Here is a 17,730-nt window from a genome sequence, read left to right as displayed (position 1 = left end):
TACTATTCCCTCTCCCGTCACATTAGCAACAAGACTCGCTCTTCAAATGTTTCCTGCTGGTTCCCACCGAGCACAGGAAGCAATGTTCTGGTGATTAAGCAGCAATATCATTATAAAAGCCAAATGAATAATCATTGTGTTAATGAACTTTATCTCAAAAAAGATTAGTTTTTTAATGTTAAGCCTCTTCCAATATGAAAGAGAAAATGTATTTCCATTCCATTTAATCAGCCAGAGATGTTCATAATCTATACAATTTCATATCCTGTCTGTGCTTATCTCTCTAGATCTGCATGCACAATGACTTCACTGGATGTTATCTCAGCATTCTACTAGATCTCAGCCTCTCCTTTTCTCCCTCTCCAACGCACGTCTCCAGAAATTTAGCCATAGTTTTTCATGAATTAGATAAATTAGATTTGTTGGTAACAAGCAACACGTGATTCACAAATTAGGAATAACAATAAAATTCCTGAGAAACAAATTTTGTCACTTAGAAAAAAATTAGAGTGCCTCTTTAGGGAAAAAAACCAAAAACCAAATATTAACTCCCCTTTATAAAATGCTTTTATGAGCTTTGGGTCCTGAGTTGTATTTTGAGGAACAGTGTCTTTTCAAACACAAAACACCCCCTGCAAAAACACGAAAAGGTTTTGCTAGAAATCAGCAGAAGATAACTAGTCCTTTAACTATGCACCCAAAGTATTGCATTCTCTTTCTTTTTGCATCTTATATATTCTTAAGGAATTTTCATAAACATAAAATGAATGCCGGTTACTACGATTACCACCGCCATCTATTTCTCCCTTTTGGTGCCATTTTACCGGATGCTAATATGAAAGAAACCTGCCAGGTAGGGTTCCTGCTGGGTAGAAACTCATAACTCAAAATGGACATTGTCAATCCAGACAAAAATCATCTAACAAGAAAAGTGCAATTCTCCAACACCCCAAGGGCAGTGTCTAGTCAAAAATTTGATAGATTTTTATCTTAACAATCCTCAACTGTGGGGTCATGGGCTGGTGACAGAGAAAGCATGTATGTGTCTTATCTATACTATAGCTCAGTGTTTTGCAAAACATGAAATACAACATTTCATAATAAGCAAACATTAAAAATATAACTTTAAATATATATTAGGAAAAGTGTATGGCTATCATGTTATTTCGTGTATAATTTTACCATATTTGAGACTAAAGTCAATCTACTTTAAATTGACTTAGAATTATGAGCTAAATCATAGATACTAATGCTGGTATGGAAAAATTATTACATTTTATGTGAATAAATGGTGCCAAGAAAGCATGATTTTAACCATAGTTACTTACCATTTCTCATGGGAATTAAAACAGTTGTGTATCATCGTCAATGTTTGAGGTCCCCCTAAAGCATATCTTGAGACAATAACTTGAATTCTAATAGTTTATTTGGGAAGTAACTTCAGAGAGTGCAGTGGGAGAGTGGGAAAGAGAGACATGGAAGGAGGGAAAGGCAGTTAAGACACGTTGAGGTTGTAATTTCAAACTCAATCACACAGAGGACACACTGATAAACTATAGCATACAGTACAGCATTGCTTACTGAGGGCAAGCAAGCTCAGGTATTTATCCACATCTTCCCTCGTATCACTGGTTAATGGTTGCTCCTGGGGACATTCATTTCCTGGCACTTCTATCCTATCTTGGAGTCCACATGAGCTTTCTGGACAGATTGTGTCCTCATGCAGAGAGAGATAGGAAACATTCAGTGGTGTAGGAAATGAGAGACACCCTGACAGCATCTTCTGTAACCTTTGCACTAGATGCTATTGAATTGCTTTAAAATGGGTTTTCAATGACCGGTGATGCATGATTTATTTTCCAGAGGTTTTATTTTAAAAATTGCATTCAATTCTAGGGAAATTATTTATACCAATATCATATAAATGAGACAAATTTGTTGACTGTACTACCTATTCTCAACTAGGTTGAATCAACAATTGAATCCTATTTTGTGTTTTGTATCGTAAATGTTTGAGGAACTGGTAGATGATGAGTTAATACTCACATATCTCATATGGCTATGCATATATTGACATGTTGGGCTAAATTCGGCCTGGAAATTTAACTCTGGAAATTAGGAACAAGAGACAAAGTTAGGTATTTGGGAGGAAAAACAAAGACCAAATGGTACATAGCTCCATTAATATCCAAAGGGGTTATTAGGTCATCACCTTTTCAATTACCCTTCTACCATGAAATACTTGTTTTCTCCAGATCCTTTTGTTCAAATCCATTAGTATTTACTTTCCTAGGCTTAATCCCAAATCATTTTTTAGCCAGGCATCTCTAAGCAGCTCTGGCGAGTTTTTTTTGTTTGTTTGTTTTGTTTTTTTTTGTTTTTTGTTTTTGTTTTTTTGGTTTTTTTTTGCTGTGCACTTCCTAGAATACACACCACCTCCCCATTTTTGTCATCTGGCAGGTTAGTCTATCTCTATTTTTAGCTTCCAGCCAACTGACAATAGATAAAAGTCATGGCTTCAAGCTTTAATTTTTCAGAAATTTCAGTGTTACTTGGAATATAAGTATATAGCTCAGATCTTCAGTAGAGAAAGCTAAAGTGCTACGTGGAGTTTAAAAATTGATCCTACTTTAGTGAAACGGAAGCTTGCAGCTAGAGTATGGGAGGCCACTGGAGGAGTGCCCTGTCACTTTAAAATATGCCCCATTTTGTACCACTACTACCAGGTTCTCACTGAGAGCAATGACTGGAGAGAAAAAATACGTTTAAAAACAGTAACTTGACTCCTTAGCCATGCTTTGGCAGGGTGCTTCACTATTGATCAGAAATGGAATTGTAGTCTTTCTTCTCAGTGCAAATGTATTTTTACCCCTGCACAGTCCTGTAGCAAGCTCCAATTTAGAATTGCCAGTGTAGCTCAGCTATTTCCTCTGAGGTACCAGTACTGATGATCACTCCAGGAACATATTTTCTTTTGCCTTTTTACTACTATTCTTTGTGTAAAACCAAAACTGGAGTTAATTAAAATGCACTAGGAAACTGCTGCATGCACACAGATCCAAAATGAACCATATCCATTCTTAACTAAAAAAACACCGTGATTCAAAGAGCAATGCTTAACCGGTACTTGTATAGGAGCCCGTGGAAAGCGAGAATCTACACATGAGGGGGAAAGAATGCTAGCTTTGATCATTTTTATGGCCTTTCTCTTTAATTCTTAAGTCTGTAAATGAGAATTGACATTCATTGTAATTTTTATCAATAACAGAAAACATTCATTGAGAGTATACTCTGTGATGGAAAGTATTTTAGGAGCTGGAGATAGGAGATCAATTAAGAATGGTTACTGCCTTCAAGTTGTGTACAATATCCTCATTTGGGAAGGAAAACACAAAGTGGTTTATTCAGTGCATTACGAGAGGTTGAGAGGCTTGAAAGGAGCACAGAGAAGGGCTTCATGTGCCACAGGTTGGGGAGCATGAATGGGCCTGATTCATTTTTAAAGCCTGTAGAACAGTGAAGGAGCTCAATGAGAGGCTACAGGTAGGTGAAAGGGGAAAACAAAAAGGTGATCATTCTAGAAATAATTGTTCCAACCACACTCAGGGCAGTGGAGGATATTCTTTCTCTGTCCTTTATTCTATAAATATTTACTAATCCTCACTATGTGCCAGGGACTCTGCTTCATTTTAGAACCAATAATAAGGATCTTTCACAGGGAAGCAGAAAGAGTTGGAAAAGTAACCTATAGACTAACAGGCATGGCAAAGACTTAGAAACCTGTTATACGGGATAATTTTTGGATCCCAATTCAAACACATTTTTAAAGTTCATTAGACCATTGGGAAAATTTGAATACTGACTAGCTATTTGAAAAATTGTTGATGAAGTGTTGTTTCATTTGTGTTCAATACCACTATTATGGCTGTGTTTTCAAAAAATCCTTCTCTTTCAGAAACACACCCCAAAATATTTATAAATAGAATGAGATCAAAAAAGAAAATAAAATAATTTTAGAGTTAGAATCTTATCCATCTTTAGGTATCTCTCCAATCATATAGTGTTTATTGTGATGCGGCTGGTTCTGGTTTGAAAACCATAAGCAGTTAATTATTCTGGCTTGTCATAAATGTTTATGGGCTTTTACTATGGGATTGGAGTAAACATGCAACAAAACCTCCCTGTCACCCCTCCCACTGCTTTCTTCCAAGCTCTTTCTGTGCTTTTCCATTTTTATGGACTCAGTCATGTCACTTCCCATTTCCAGTCTCCCATTCTTATTATCTGAATGTCAAAGCAATGTCCATTTTGGACAAGTGCCCTTTCATTGGTTACCTGCACAAGTGGAATGAATATGATGTGACCTACACACAAACACAATAAAGTGTTTACCCTCTTTCAAAACAAATGACAAGCCCCTTTGAAACCATTTCTCTCTTTCCAAAACATGAAAAAAGAAGTGCTGTCTTAGATGGATGTCTAAGGAGGTGAAAGTCTTCCACCAATCAGAGGAATGGATTTTAAAAGATGCAAGATCATCCTTGAAAGCCATTATGAATGGAACATAAGAATTCCATTTTTCAGCATTTCTCCTTTATAAATGCAAGAAAATGGATTCAGAAAATAAACCTAAGCAAGCATTTGTCACTGATAAATCTCCCACTGCTTGGGAAAAAAGTGGTCAATGTCTTGTAGCCTGAACATTATTTTTTTCCCTTGGATGAACTAGAATTCATTTGCTTTATCAATAGGGCCTAATCGCCTCTTCCTCTTCTCTGCTGGGATGATGCTTTAGTTCTGTCTGATTATACTGTCATTCAAATCTGAAATGAGGATGGCAGAAAGAATAAGCAAAATATTAAACAGAGCTAGTTATAAAGAACTATTTCCTAGCCTTCCTATCAGGAGATGAACAGAGGCATCACCCATACAATTATGAGCCAACCCTATTTATACCACAAGCCCTTTCTCAAAGTGCCTTTTCTTTACTGTTGAATCATGCCAAATGGCTTAGTGTCGCTTGAATAAATATTATATACTTACCAGGTTGGCTTGAAAATAGTTTGGGAATTAGCTCTTGATCCATCAATGGGCAACAAGAAAACTGCAGCTACTGAAAGGTCTGTTAACATTCTCCCCCGCAAGCAGTCCCAGAAGTCAGAGTCGTTTTCTACTGTAAGAGTTGATTAATGGGAAAAGAGCTCTTGTGCTAAAGTAAAATGTCAATAGTTCCGACACAGAACAGTGTAGCTAGACTAGTTTAAAGAGGTTTCTTTCTCTCTTTCTCTCTGTCTCTCTCTCCTTTCTCTCTCCTTTCTCTCTCTCCTTCCCTTCTCTCCTTCCCTTCTCTCCTTTCTCTCTCTCATTCCCTTCTCTCCTTTCTCTCTCCTTCCCTTTTCTCCTTTCTCTCTCTCCTTCCCTTCTCTCCTTCCCCTCCTTTCTCTCCCTCTCTTTTTTCTTTTCTCTTTCTCTCCTTTCTTTCTTTCTCTTTCTTTTTCTAGTTCTCTCTCTCTGTCTCTGTCTCTCTCTCTCTCCTCTCTCCTTTCTCCTTTCTCTCTCTCCTTTCTCTCTCTCATTCCCTTCTCTCCTTTCTCTCTCTCATTCCCTTCTCTCCTTTCTCTCTCTCATTCCCTTCTCTCCTTTCTCTCTCTCATTCCCTTCTCTCCTTTCTCTCTCTCCTTCCCTTCTCTCCTTCCCTTCTCTCCTTCCCCTCCTTTCTCTCCCTTTCTCCTTTTTTCTCTTTTTCTCTTTCTCTTTCTCTTTTTCTTTCTATTTCTCTCTCTCTCTCTCCTTCCTCCCTCCCTCCCTCCCTTCCCTCCTTCCTTCCTTCCTTCCTCCCTCCCTCCCTCCCTTCCTTCCTTCCTTCCTTCCTTCCTTCCTTCCTTCCTTCCTTCCTTCCTTCCTTCCTTCCTTCCTTCCTTCCTTCCTTCCTTCCTTCCTTCCTTCCTTCCTTCCTTCCTGGTGGGCTCCAGGTTAAGGACAGGTAATGCAAAATGAGTATAATATACTCTTTACCCTTGCAAACTTTTTTGTGTAGATAGATAATACTATGCAAGATGTGTTCAAACCATGTATGATTCAAACGCAACTCTGATAGTACTTAGGACACTATATTTTATTTGTATACGTTTATATATTCTCCGTGGAGTTATGCACAAATGCCCAAAGCATGTATCATTTTGAATGCCCAGTGCCTTGGACTGTATTCAGCACATAGGGTTTTAACACATGTATTCTGAATATAGAAATGAGTGAGATTTCCAGGAAAACAGAACAATATTGAACAAGGCTCATAGATATGCATGTAAATATGTTGTTTGAGGAAAAGTGAATATTCCTCCAGTTAAATATAGAGTACCAGGATTATAACCAGGGAAGGCAAGGAAAGGAAGAGATAAGAGTAGAAAGGCAAGTTGGAATCTAATTTTAAATGAGTTTGGCCTTCCATGCAAAGGCAGTGGGGTATAAGATGAACATATGGCATAAGTTGTGCTGGTAGTATGATAATTACCAAGTCAGAGATGAGTTAGGAAGAGGTCCAGTTCCAGCCTGAAATGAAGTTGACTAAAAAGCCTGTGGCTGGGTTGAAGGTGAGTGAATGGAAGGAGACTTAGAGAGTGAAATCAAAAGTATTAATGACTCATAGGATGAAAGAGATGCTTCAGAGAGAGAAACAGACTAGAAGAGTGACCTTGGACTTTGAAGGATGCGTGGAAAAAAATTCTAGTTATTAATGTGATAAGTATTTCAGATTAAAAAGAAAAACAGAAAAATTTAGGTTCTCCCAGAACCAAACAAGAAAAAAATATTTGTCCACAAATTTCTCAGGTGTTCTGACTATTAAATGTCTAAGACTTTTTCTGAGCCACTGAGTCTGAAATTCTAGAGCATTTTTTTTTTAACCTTAAAGATGGCCTTTCTTGTGTCATACATCCTGAATATGCAAACATGGCCAATTATGTTCTCTTAATGTATATTTTCTATGAAAGACCACTGGAATTTAAGGGAACTACTGAAGAAACCCCCAAAGTCATTATGTGGTCTAAATACCCTAGAGGGAGCACTCAGACATTCTGTGTCCTCACCACAGGCTTGTAGTGCTGCCCAGCATGTCAATCTGCTGAGTTATCTAGATCCAGGAATTTCTTCCTAGACAATCCATTTCATAGATTATGGCTGTGTCAGCAATCAGAAAATAACAGAAATCCCTTCCCACAGGGACTTAAAAATAAAGACATTTATGACTTCCCATTATTGGGAGTTCAGAAGTAGGGTATGTATCAGGGATGACAAAATATGCTTGCTCAAGTGTATTTTTCTAGAGGTCTTTTGACCCTGCTTTCTTCCTCTGTTGGGGCTGAAATCTCCGGGAGGGTGATTAAAATAGCTGTAGGAACTGAACATGGGACAGTGTTAAGAGAAAGTAAGAGAGAAGCTACGGGAAAGTGTCCCAGAAAATGAAAGCAAAATAATCCCAGACTTTACCAACAAATGTTTCCTGCATTCTCATTGGCTCAAAACATGCAATATACCTATGCTTGAACCTATCACTGGCAGTAGGATGAGATTAATTTTAGAATCAATCAGTTCTCTGGAAGGAAAAAGAAATACAGAGATTCGGTAACAGAATTATTACAAGAGTGGAAAGATCAAGGAGTCAGAGAAATTAGCTAGAGGCCAGTAACTGCAATAAGCCACTATTGCCTTGCCCCCTATCCTTGCAAAGAAAGAAAGGGGGCAGGTGGTACAATGCTGGGTGTAGGAATTGGTGCTGCTTCTGATGAAACTCCTGCTCTGTCACTGGGTAAGGAAGCAAAAGACCTCTGTCCCACTCTGTGTGCTAGAATCTATAGTCGTCTACAGGTTCTTTCAGCTACTGAATAATTTGCCAGAACTGGAAGCAGGAAGACAATAGCTTTTCCATCCCTACCCCTTCTTATTTCCTATCCAGTGCCTCTTACTGACAATACCCAGCTGACGAAGTACTCTAAGAAATGCCATTTGTAGGCTACCATTCCCCTGCTGGAGCATATAGAAAAAAGACTTTGGAGTTAAGTGCCTACATACAAACAATTAGCACCCCCTTAGACCACACACGCCTGCATAGGGAGCTCAGGAGGGTGGTGGATGAGGATAGGGTTATAGCAGGTAGTAGTTTCTCTGAAGCACATAGGTTAAGTAGGTAAGAGAGAAATACCTAAACAAAAATGGGTTCTGTTAACAGCTAGGAGTAGGGGATGAATACTGGACAGATTCCAGTATAAGAGAGGCTGACAACCAATCCCAAAATTCATTTTCAATAACTAATCCAAATTGGTTGAGACTTTGGAAAATATCCCTTGAATTCAAATTGCTTAAATAGTGTTGTGTATCTCTTGATAGTCTAAGAAGAGTGCTGCTATTATTTCTGGTTCTATCAGAGAAATACCCCACATGGACCAAGAAGTAGCATTTCTATGGGGGATATTGTTATCACTACAACACAAGAGCTACAAGGAGTAATTAATGCATTAACCGAGATCACCTCATTAAGATGGAATGTGTTAGACATGCTCACACACATTATCAGTAAGTTTGACTGTTTTATCACTTAATTGATGCTAACAGATTTTCTTCTGAAAGTTTTCACTTCATATTGGCTCAGTGGGAGTCCAAGCATCATTACCACAGGGCTGGGAATGAAAGATTTTGTCAACTCTTTTCCCTGATGAATACGTCATTTAGGAGGACTTCTGGAGGGCAAGACAATCTAGGTTTCCAGTGCGGCTGGAGTCTCATGCTGTAGTCTCACCAGACCTATTTTCAGTTGCTTGGCAAGACATAAAAGATTGCTCCATTAACTTACTTCTATCCTCCTTGACTTCAAGAAATTTCTAAACTTTGTTTCTTGTCCAGCACACATTCTGCTTAATGACTCTTCTTTTTTTTTGACCATCAATGCAACACAAATGACTAATCAACCTGTTATGAAATGGGCACCTATACGTATATTGCACATCTGCCTGTGATATCACAACATCTATCTGCTTTTTAATACTAGTCTTGCAGTCCTCTAATTTCTTTCAGACAATAGGGTCTGGCCATGTCTGCTTTATTTTACGATTTTCTTACAGAATGTGCTCCTTCTCTTCATTTGGATGCTCAAACACTCAATGATAGTCATCATAATTATATTTACATTATTGTTTAAAATGTTTTTAAACTACAAAGAAATGTAAGCTAATTTTAACACTTAAAAATAATAGCAGTGTTGAAAATAAAAATTATAATCTCCTTACTCTCAAATTCCTGCCCATTTTGTGAAATCATGCTTGGTATCTCCCTCTAGATATTTTATTTAATTCAACAAGAATGTTTATATATGAAATATTTCATCATGCAGAGAAACATAATGAAGATTATTAATTTATGTTAAGTGCCCAGTAAAGTGCCAGGCATATAATAAGTGCTATTAAAGTTTTATTCAATTAAAACATAAGTCCATTTATTCACTGTCAAGATATTAAGTATGTTCCCATTTTTCTATATTTACTTCAGATCACTTTGTGCTTAAAAAGAAATAAAGCCTTATAGATTCATTAAAACCTCAGGCTCACAGCTTTCCTTCCGGTCTCTCCCCCGTATCTTCTCTGAATGGACCTGTTAGGTTGGCAGAAATCTTACATCTGCTTCTTGGTGTGTAGAATCTCTGTATATATTTTTTGGCAACATTACTAAATATCTACATGTCCATAATTAGCATATGCTATTATTTGTGCATTTTTTTAAATTTACAAAACTGGGATTATATTGAACACATTTTTAAAAGTTACATTTCCCCTTCTCATTATGGTTTTGTGATTTATTCATTTTAATTCATATAATCTTGTTCACTTAATTTCTGTATATTTTTCAATTGTGTGACGGATATTTACTCACCTCTTATCGGTAGACTTTCAGGTTGTGTAAACTATTTGCTATTACAAAGGGTGCTAACATAAATGGCCTTGTTTGTGCTGCCTCAAGCTCTCCTGCAAGAGTGGCTTTAGGGGAAAGACCTAAACCTACAAGCTTCCTGGATGGTAGTATAAATGCATCTTCAATTCACTTGGTATTAATAAATTATTTTCTAAATTAGCCACATCAGTTGACAATATTACTAATAAAGCAGGAGTATTTCCCTCTTTCCTACATTCTCACTAACACTGGCATGCTCAGACATTTTAACTTTTACCAATCTGGGCATGAAGTGACATCTAATTTTTATTTTAGATCCTTTGAATATTATTGAGAATATGCATCTTTTTATATGTTGTTAGGTGATTCTTACCTTTTCATGAATTATCCTTTGCTCAGTTTTCTATTGGGTCATTCATAATTTTTATTGCTTTCACTATTTTTGATATAAACTGTTTGTGGGTTATTTACATTACAAGTATCTCCTGTAGTATGTAGCTTATATATCTTATCTCTGTTTATGGTATCTTTAATTTTAATGTAGTGAAATTTCTCATCTTTTTCATCTTTGTTGGTTTGTTTTGCCTGTTGTAAATGTTTTTTTATGTTCTCTTTTGAAAGTTTTAAAGCTTCTCTTTTAATATTTAGGCCTTTAATCTGTCTAGAATTCATACTTGTGTAGGTTATAATGGAGTTTTTCTATTTTCCATATTAATAGCCGATTGTCCTAGCATCATTTATTAAGAATTCCATTCTTTTGCAACTTTTAGGTATCTTGTTACATGTCAGATTTGTTATACCAAATTATCATATGTTCAGCACATTTGACTTACCTCATTGTTCAAGTTATCTCTTCTATTTTTCTATACCTCTATTCTATTTTCTTTCTTTAATACCACTAGATGCTAATTTAAGAATTATTGTCTAGACTGCATGATACCAAGACTTTCCTATTAAAACTGGCTTTGTGTTTTGTTTCTAGCGCGTCTAGTTGTTTATACTGGAATGGTATTTTGCCTACAAACTCTTGGCAGAACTAGACTTCTTTGTGATGTTTATAAAATACTATATATTAGAAAAAAAATTGTAGTATATAATCCTAAGAATTTTTGGCCCAGTCAATCCTCACTGTTGAAGCAGCTAATGATTTCTACATTTGCTGTCCAGGAGAAGGGGTGACACAGAGAAAGACTATCAAAGCAGATTCTACAAACAGTAGAATCAAAGATTTAGCCTAGACCCAGAAGAAACAGAAGGCAGAAGGAGAAATTTTTATTGTATATATTATTATGCCTATGGATGGAACTGCTTAAGAAAATTTGGAAATGGCAGTACTTATAAATAAAGTATATATTTCTTTTATTAAGCATTAGCTTCAGCAATCTGGTCAAAGTTATGCAAACCCTTTTCTCTTATTGTTCTCTGTCAATGAGTAACATTCCAAACATTTTGGCTTTATACCATGATCTAAGAAACAAGCCATATCAAAACCACCATTCTCTTTGTACTCAATGAGGCTAATTTGCCCAGGTTACTTTTTAGTAAAATATGAGATATGATCATGCCACTGCACTCTAGCCTGGGTGACAGAGCGAGACCCTGTCTCAAAAGTAAATAAATAAACTGGAAAATACTTTGTAATTCTACAGTAGCTAGCTTATAGGAACAGAACCCATAAACATAAAGGGCTTTGTATTCTGGAAACTATACAATATATACAATGGCCCTCTCTGCTTTTCTTTGGATTGTTTGTGTTAGCCTTGGCCTGAAGTGAATCCCAGGCCCCCAAACCTGCCTGGTTTTGTCATTTTTAGCTGGAAATTAATGGGAAACCTTCACCTTTCCCAGGTGGCAGCAGCAGCGGAGCCAACAACAGTCACCTTAGCCTCCCAGGGGCTCTGAATCCTGCTTGGGGCTGGGGCCAGGCTGAGACGGGCAGCCATTGATGCTGCTCAAGTGGTGGAACCAGGGTGTTGAGTATTTTCTGTCTTTACCTTTGCAATTCCGTAAAACAATTTAAAGTTATAATATTCTATTTTAAACCGATAACAACTCTACTTCAGCTGAGGGTGCTTTTGCATCCTTAAAATACTTGCCAGTCCCTGGAGGCATGTCTGGTTATAACAACTAGTAGCTTCTACTGACATCTTGTCAATAAGCATTGCTATGACGTACAGGACTGCCACCCTTCCCAGTCAAAAAAGAATTTTCTGGCCCCTAAATATAGAAACTAAATTATCAGTAAAAACTTCTCCCTTATGTAAACAGATAGGGAGGATCTCCAAGAATGGTAGGAATTTAGTAAATTTGAACAATAAGCCTGTTTTACAGACTCCTACCTTGCAGCCTGTTTTTTTTCCCAAACCCTGTGTGGAATGAGATCACCTAGTCGATTGGAAGCAGTTCCTCACAGACCCTGGCATCTTACAGATGAACCTGAGTGAACTTTCCTCATCACCATGCTAAAATCTCCAGCCTAGGAGGAACTAGATCTTCTTCTATCTTCTTTCTTCTTCCTTCTTCCTCTTCCTCCTTTTCCTCTTCCTCCTCCTCCTCCCCCCTCCTCCTCCTCCTCCTTCTTTCTCCTCCTCCTTCTTCTTCCTCCTCCTTCTTCCTCCTCCTTCGTCTTCTTCCTCCTCCTTCGTCTTCTTTCTCCTTCTCCCTCCTCCTTCTCCCTCCTCCTCCTCCTCTTTTTTTTTTTCTTCTTTTTTCGAGACAGGGTCTCACTCTGTCACCCAGGCTGGAGTGCTGTGGCATGATCTCGGCTCATGGCAACCTCTGCCTCCTGGGTTCAAATGATTCTTATGCCTCAGCCTCCCGAGGAGCTGGGACTACAGCCATGCATCATCATGCTTGGCTAATTTGTGTATGTTTAGTAGAGAGAGGGTTTCATTATGTTGGCTTGGCTGGTCTTGAACTCCTGACCTCAAGTGATCCACCTGCCTTGGCCTCCCAAAGTGTTGGGATTATAAGCAGGAGCCATTGCCCCAGTCGAGCTATAGCTTCATTACCATCTCATGCCACCCATGTGCTGGCATAATGACTCAGTCGGCCTGCACCACTGGGCCCCCTCCTCTACATGCAATGTTGCACCCTCTGCCCTCTCCGTCTGTCCCATAGCACCTTTCTGTCACTTTCCCTTAGGGACACACTGCTGTGAAGAATCCTTTCAGGGCTCTCCTTACCTGTGATAATAAAATTCTTATTGATCAAAACATGCTTCCTTGTGGAGAGTTGTTCGTTACTCACCGGGTGAAAGAATCCTTGTTTCTTCAGGTAACGTTTCCTCCACAGACTCCTGTCTCTACAATAAAATTCTGTGTATTCTGGAAGCTGGGATGGGAGGAGAGTTAGAGATGAAGTGAAGATTGTTTAGTGGTGGGTCCCCAGAGAAGGGCCATTGCACTGCAATTTCTTTTAGCCCTCTTCCTAGTAGCGGGTGATGGTAAGAGATGGAAGGAACATCAGGTTGACTTGGAGTTCCCAAGGGAATCTTCAAGCTGACTGTGGTGGCATGAGTATTCCAACTTCTCTTTATTTCCAGTGTGTCACTGGAGTGGAACAGCAGAAATGACTCTGTGCTAGATCTCTGAGACAGTGAAACCTGCACCCCTTACGAAGTTTCCCAGGGCCCCGGAATTGAGCGTGAACAGTAAAGTGATTTCCCAAGTGCCTAGAACTGCAAGAAAAGATTGAAAAACTTAGGATGAAGCAGGTTTTCCATTGCCTATTTGTGGCTCTGGAACTGCAGAAATTTTGTTGGTGGTAACCACAAGTGCCTTCTGGATATGTGGGAATCAATGAAGTGGTAGAGACTGGCATGGGCTAAGACACAGAAACAGAAGTGAGTTCTTTGTGCTTTGAACCACCCAGTGCTCCTGGTACTGCAAACAATGGCATTCTGCACCTCCACCTCCTTTCTGGGAGTTCTACATGTCAAACGCATTGGGATTGAATAGAAGCCCCAACAGGGGATCATGGTTATTTTTGTAACTCAGTAGTGTGGCAAAGGAGGTGGATTCAGAAATTAACTTCAGGATGCCAATGACCTTGGATCTCCTGTTGCTTTCCTTCTCATGAATTTAATTAGATTATTTTTATGTATATTTTTTAAAAATAACGAATTCCCCAAAAGATTGAAAACACCTTGAGAGGAAGGATTATGACTACCAATTGACTGCTCTGTCCCTAAGTATTGTGCCTGGTGCATAAAGAGTGTTTACCAAATACTTGTTGAATGAATGAACAAATCATATATACACAGGAATATATGGCTCATATGTAGTTATCACGGGAAAAATTCTAGTATGGGGTTTAGATGTTCTGGATTGATCCTGACACATTCACTAATCATGGGTCACCTTGGCAAGTCATAACCTTTTTGGAGCCTCAGTTTCTTCACGGGCAAAATGGGAAGTTTAGAGTTGAGCAGTGGTTCATGAACTATGTTTACTCTGGGAATATGTTTGAGAATGGAATAGGATTTGTGCAGTGGGCCTGCTCAGTACTTCTTGCCTTTACTTCAATGAGAACAAAATTAGTTTGTTTTAAATATTAGGCGTAGCATTTAAAGAATGTGTCTTTGGCTTATACACTCCCCAAACTCTGCCCACACACCACCCCCCACCACCAACCCATACGCACACATACACTTGGGAAAAATACCTCTAAGTTCGTCTACATATTCTTTTTTAAAAATTTTTATTTTTTAAATTTTCAATGCTTATGGGTACATAAGATATTTTGATACAGGCATGCAATCTGAAATATGCGTATCGTGGTGAATGGGGTATCTGTCCCCTCAAGCATTTATCCTCTGTTTTACAAACAATCTAGTTATACTTTTCGTTTTTTTTAAATGTACAATTATTATTGATTGTAGTCATTCTGTTTTGCTATCAAATAGTAGTTCTTATAATTATATGTTTTTATTCATTAACAATCCCTACTTTACCCCCACCTACCCCCCATTCCAACTACTCTTCCTAGCCTCTGAAAACCACTCTTCTATTCTTTTCCTTTTCCTTTTTTTTTTTTTTTTTGAGATGGAGTCTTGCTCTTGTTGCCAGGCTGGAGTGCAATGGCGTGATCTCAGCTCACCGCAACCTCTGCCTCCCAGATTCAAGCGATTCTCCTGCCTCAACCTGTGGTGTAGCTGGGATTACAGGCATGCACTACCATGCCTGGCTAATTTTGTATTTTTAGTAGAAATGGGGTTTCTCCATGTTGGTCAGGCTGGTCTTGAACTCCTGACCTCAGGTGATCTGCCTGCTTTGGCCAGTATCATGTCAAGGGCTATCCTATTTTCCCAAGCCATTTGGCTGGTAGAGCCTAATTGTTCAGCTATTCCTTTAATGGCATCTCTTGTGTAATTGACAAACCACTGTTGATTATAGTAAATGTAATTTATCCAGTCTACATTTTCGTTTATAGTTGACCACCAGAATAATAGAGATTCAAATCCTGCGGCTATTTAATTTCAGGCTTTAAATATATTTGGCATCCCTTGGGGAACTCTGATAGCATCTATATCAAATTGAGGGTCAAAAGAACCATAAGAGGTGCTTCTTTTTCTGTGATCATCCTTTTTTATTTGGTTGGTGAAATGCCAGAGTGAAAGGGATGGCCAATTGGATTAGAGGGCAAGTGCCACTCCAGTTACTTGGCAGAGTACCCAATAGTGGTCCTTTGTAATACCACCATGCATCTGCTTGGGAATGAACAAGGGTAGGCTGATTGGTTAACTTCTGAAAAGGCTTAGTTTCATTGCATCCTGTTAGGCTTCCAAGGAATGCCAAGTTTTTCCCCTTGTCTTGAGAGACACGAGATGAAATTGACCAATAGCTGGAGATCGGATGGCCCTCAGGAGCTGACCCACAGGGCTTTTAACTTCTGGAAATATCAGCCAAAGAGTTTGATATGCCTTATTGCCCCAGGCTGTGTGGTTTTGGAAGAGGGCTACCATACAGTCCATGCCCACTTGGTCAGAGGACCATCCAAGTGGAAAGGGGACAGTTTGGGTTTCTGGCCTGCCCATTGCACAAGTGTAACAATTGCTTTTGTTTAGTGTGCAGACAGAATATTCCATTCCACCCAGTCATTTGCATCTTGGTACCCTGTTTCAATGGCTAAAGTTTGCTTTAAATCTTTAACTTCTATAATGTCCACTTCGGCATTGCTATTGGGTAGGGAAAGGATAGTAGTTTGGTTAGAAGGTTTAGAAGGACAAGAAGATGGAGACGGAGAAGGGGATGAGGAGGCAATGAAATGCATTTTGAAATATCCTGTAGGGTCTGCTCCTGTGACTTCTGCTCCCATACCATAAAAACAACTTAATGAAGGCGAAAACTCTTGTAAAGTTGAGATAGTAATGGAAATTTGTATTGAATTACATTGGTTTTGTTGGTAATTGGTGGGGGTGGTGCTTCCTTTAGTGAAATGAATGTATGGTTTTAGGGATACACAGCTACTTGTTGGGGAGGTCCAACCTTGAATTTTGGTAGTCCATAGAACATTGGATCAGCTATGGCAGAGAAGCTCTGTCCTTGGAGGACAAGATTCCCAGTTAACAGAATCTTCTCCAGAATCTTCCCAGTCTAAGGGAGTTCAGTCAACAGAATCTGCCCAGTCTCAGGAGCTCCAAGAAGGGCAAAGATACTTTTCTGAAGTAGAGAGCTGCCTTTGACTTTGCAAGTCTCCACAAGGTATAACAAGACAAGCATCAAAAGTAATGGTTTGAGGTGAGTTTGACTTAGTTACATTAATAATAAGATGTGGGGCAGCTAGAGGAAAGAAAAGAGGAAAAAGGGACAGACAGATTAGGCTTTTCTCTTTAATGTTACTTTGGTGAGGGTTGGTCAGGGGGTGACAGTCCATGACTTTGGAGAGGGTGATGCCTTCTTGACTCGGGTATTATGGGTCTACCCCTTCTCAGCGGTCCAGACTGCCGTCTCAGTCGTTAGGAGTATGAGATAAGGTCCTACACAGGTGGGTTTGAGCTTTCCCTCTCTCCAACGTCTTATAAGGATGTGATCTCTGGGTTGGTGTCAGTGAATTTGAAGGGGTGGAGTTTGCGCTAGAAGGCCTTGAGTCCTGAGGGAGAAAAGGGTGGAAGACAGACCAAGTATATAGTTTTTAATAAACTGATCCTTGTTTCAAATGTAGGAAGGTCAGTTGCAGAATTTAGGTAAGGCAGCCCATAGAGCATTTCATAAAGGGACAGGCCAAGGTCTTTCCAAGGGGCAATTCAGATTCTTAGTAAGGCAATGGGAAGGCATTTTGTTCATGGTAACTGGGTTTCCAAGATTAATTTGGTGAGGTGGTTTTCTTTAAGAGTCTGGCTCAATATTTCTACCCTTCCTGATGAGGGTGTATGTCAGGGAATATGGTATTCCCACTTTATTTCTAGTGCTTGGGTTAGCTTTTTAATAATGAGCACAGTAAAGTGGGTCCCATTGTCTGAATCAATATTCTCTATTAGTCCAAACCTGGGTATGATATGTTCCAACAGAGCTTTAACTACATTACTGGCTGTTGCACTTGGGAAGGGGATGGCTTCTACCCAGTGGGTAAGATGGTTTACTATTACTAATACACATTTGGGGTGACCTATTGGGAGCATTTCAGTGTAGTCCACTTGGATGCTTTGGAATGGCCTTAGTCCTGGGTTTCTTCCTCCAAAAAGTTGCTTCTTTAAGGTTTGCTTATTAGTTTTACTGCACACTATGCAACTATCTGTAACTTGCTTAGTGAGGGTATAGATCCCCATACATCCATAAACCCTAAGGACTGCAT

The sequence above is a fragment of the Macaca fascicularis genome, chromosome 2 (assembly GCF_037993035.2).
Source record: "Macaca fascicularis isolate 582-1 chromosome 2, T2T-MFA8v1.1".
NCBI classification, from domain to species: Eukaryota; Metazoa; Chordata; class Mammalia; order Primates; family Cercopithecidae; genus Macaca; species Macaca fascicularis.
The sequence above is the reverse complement of the archived record's forward strand: the minus strand, read 5'-3'. Positions refer to the sequence as shown.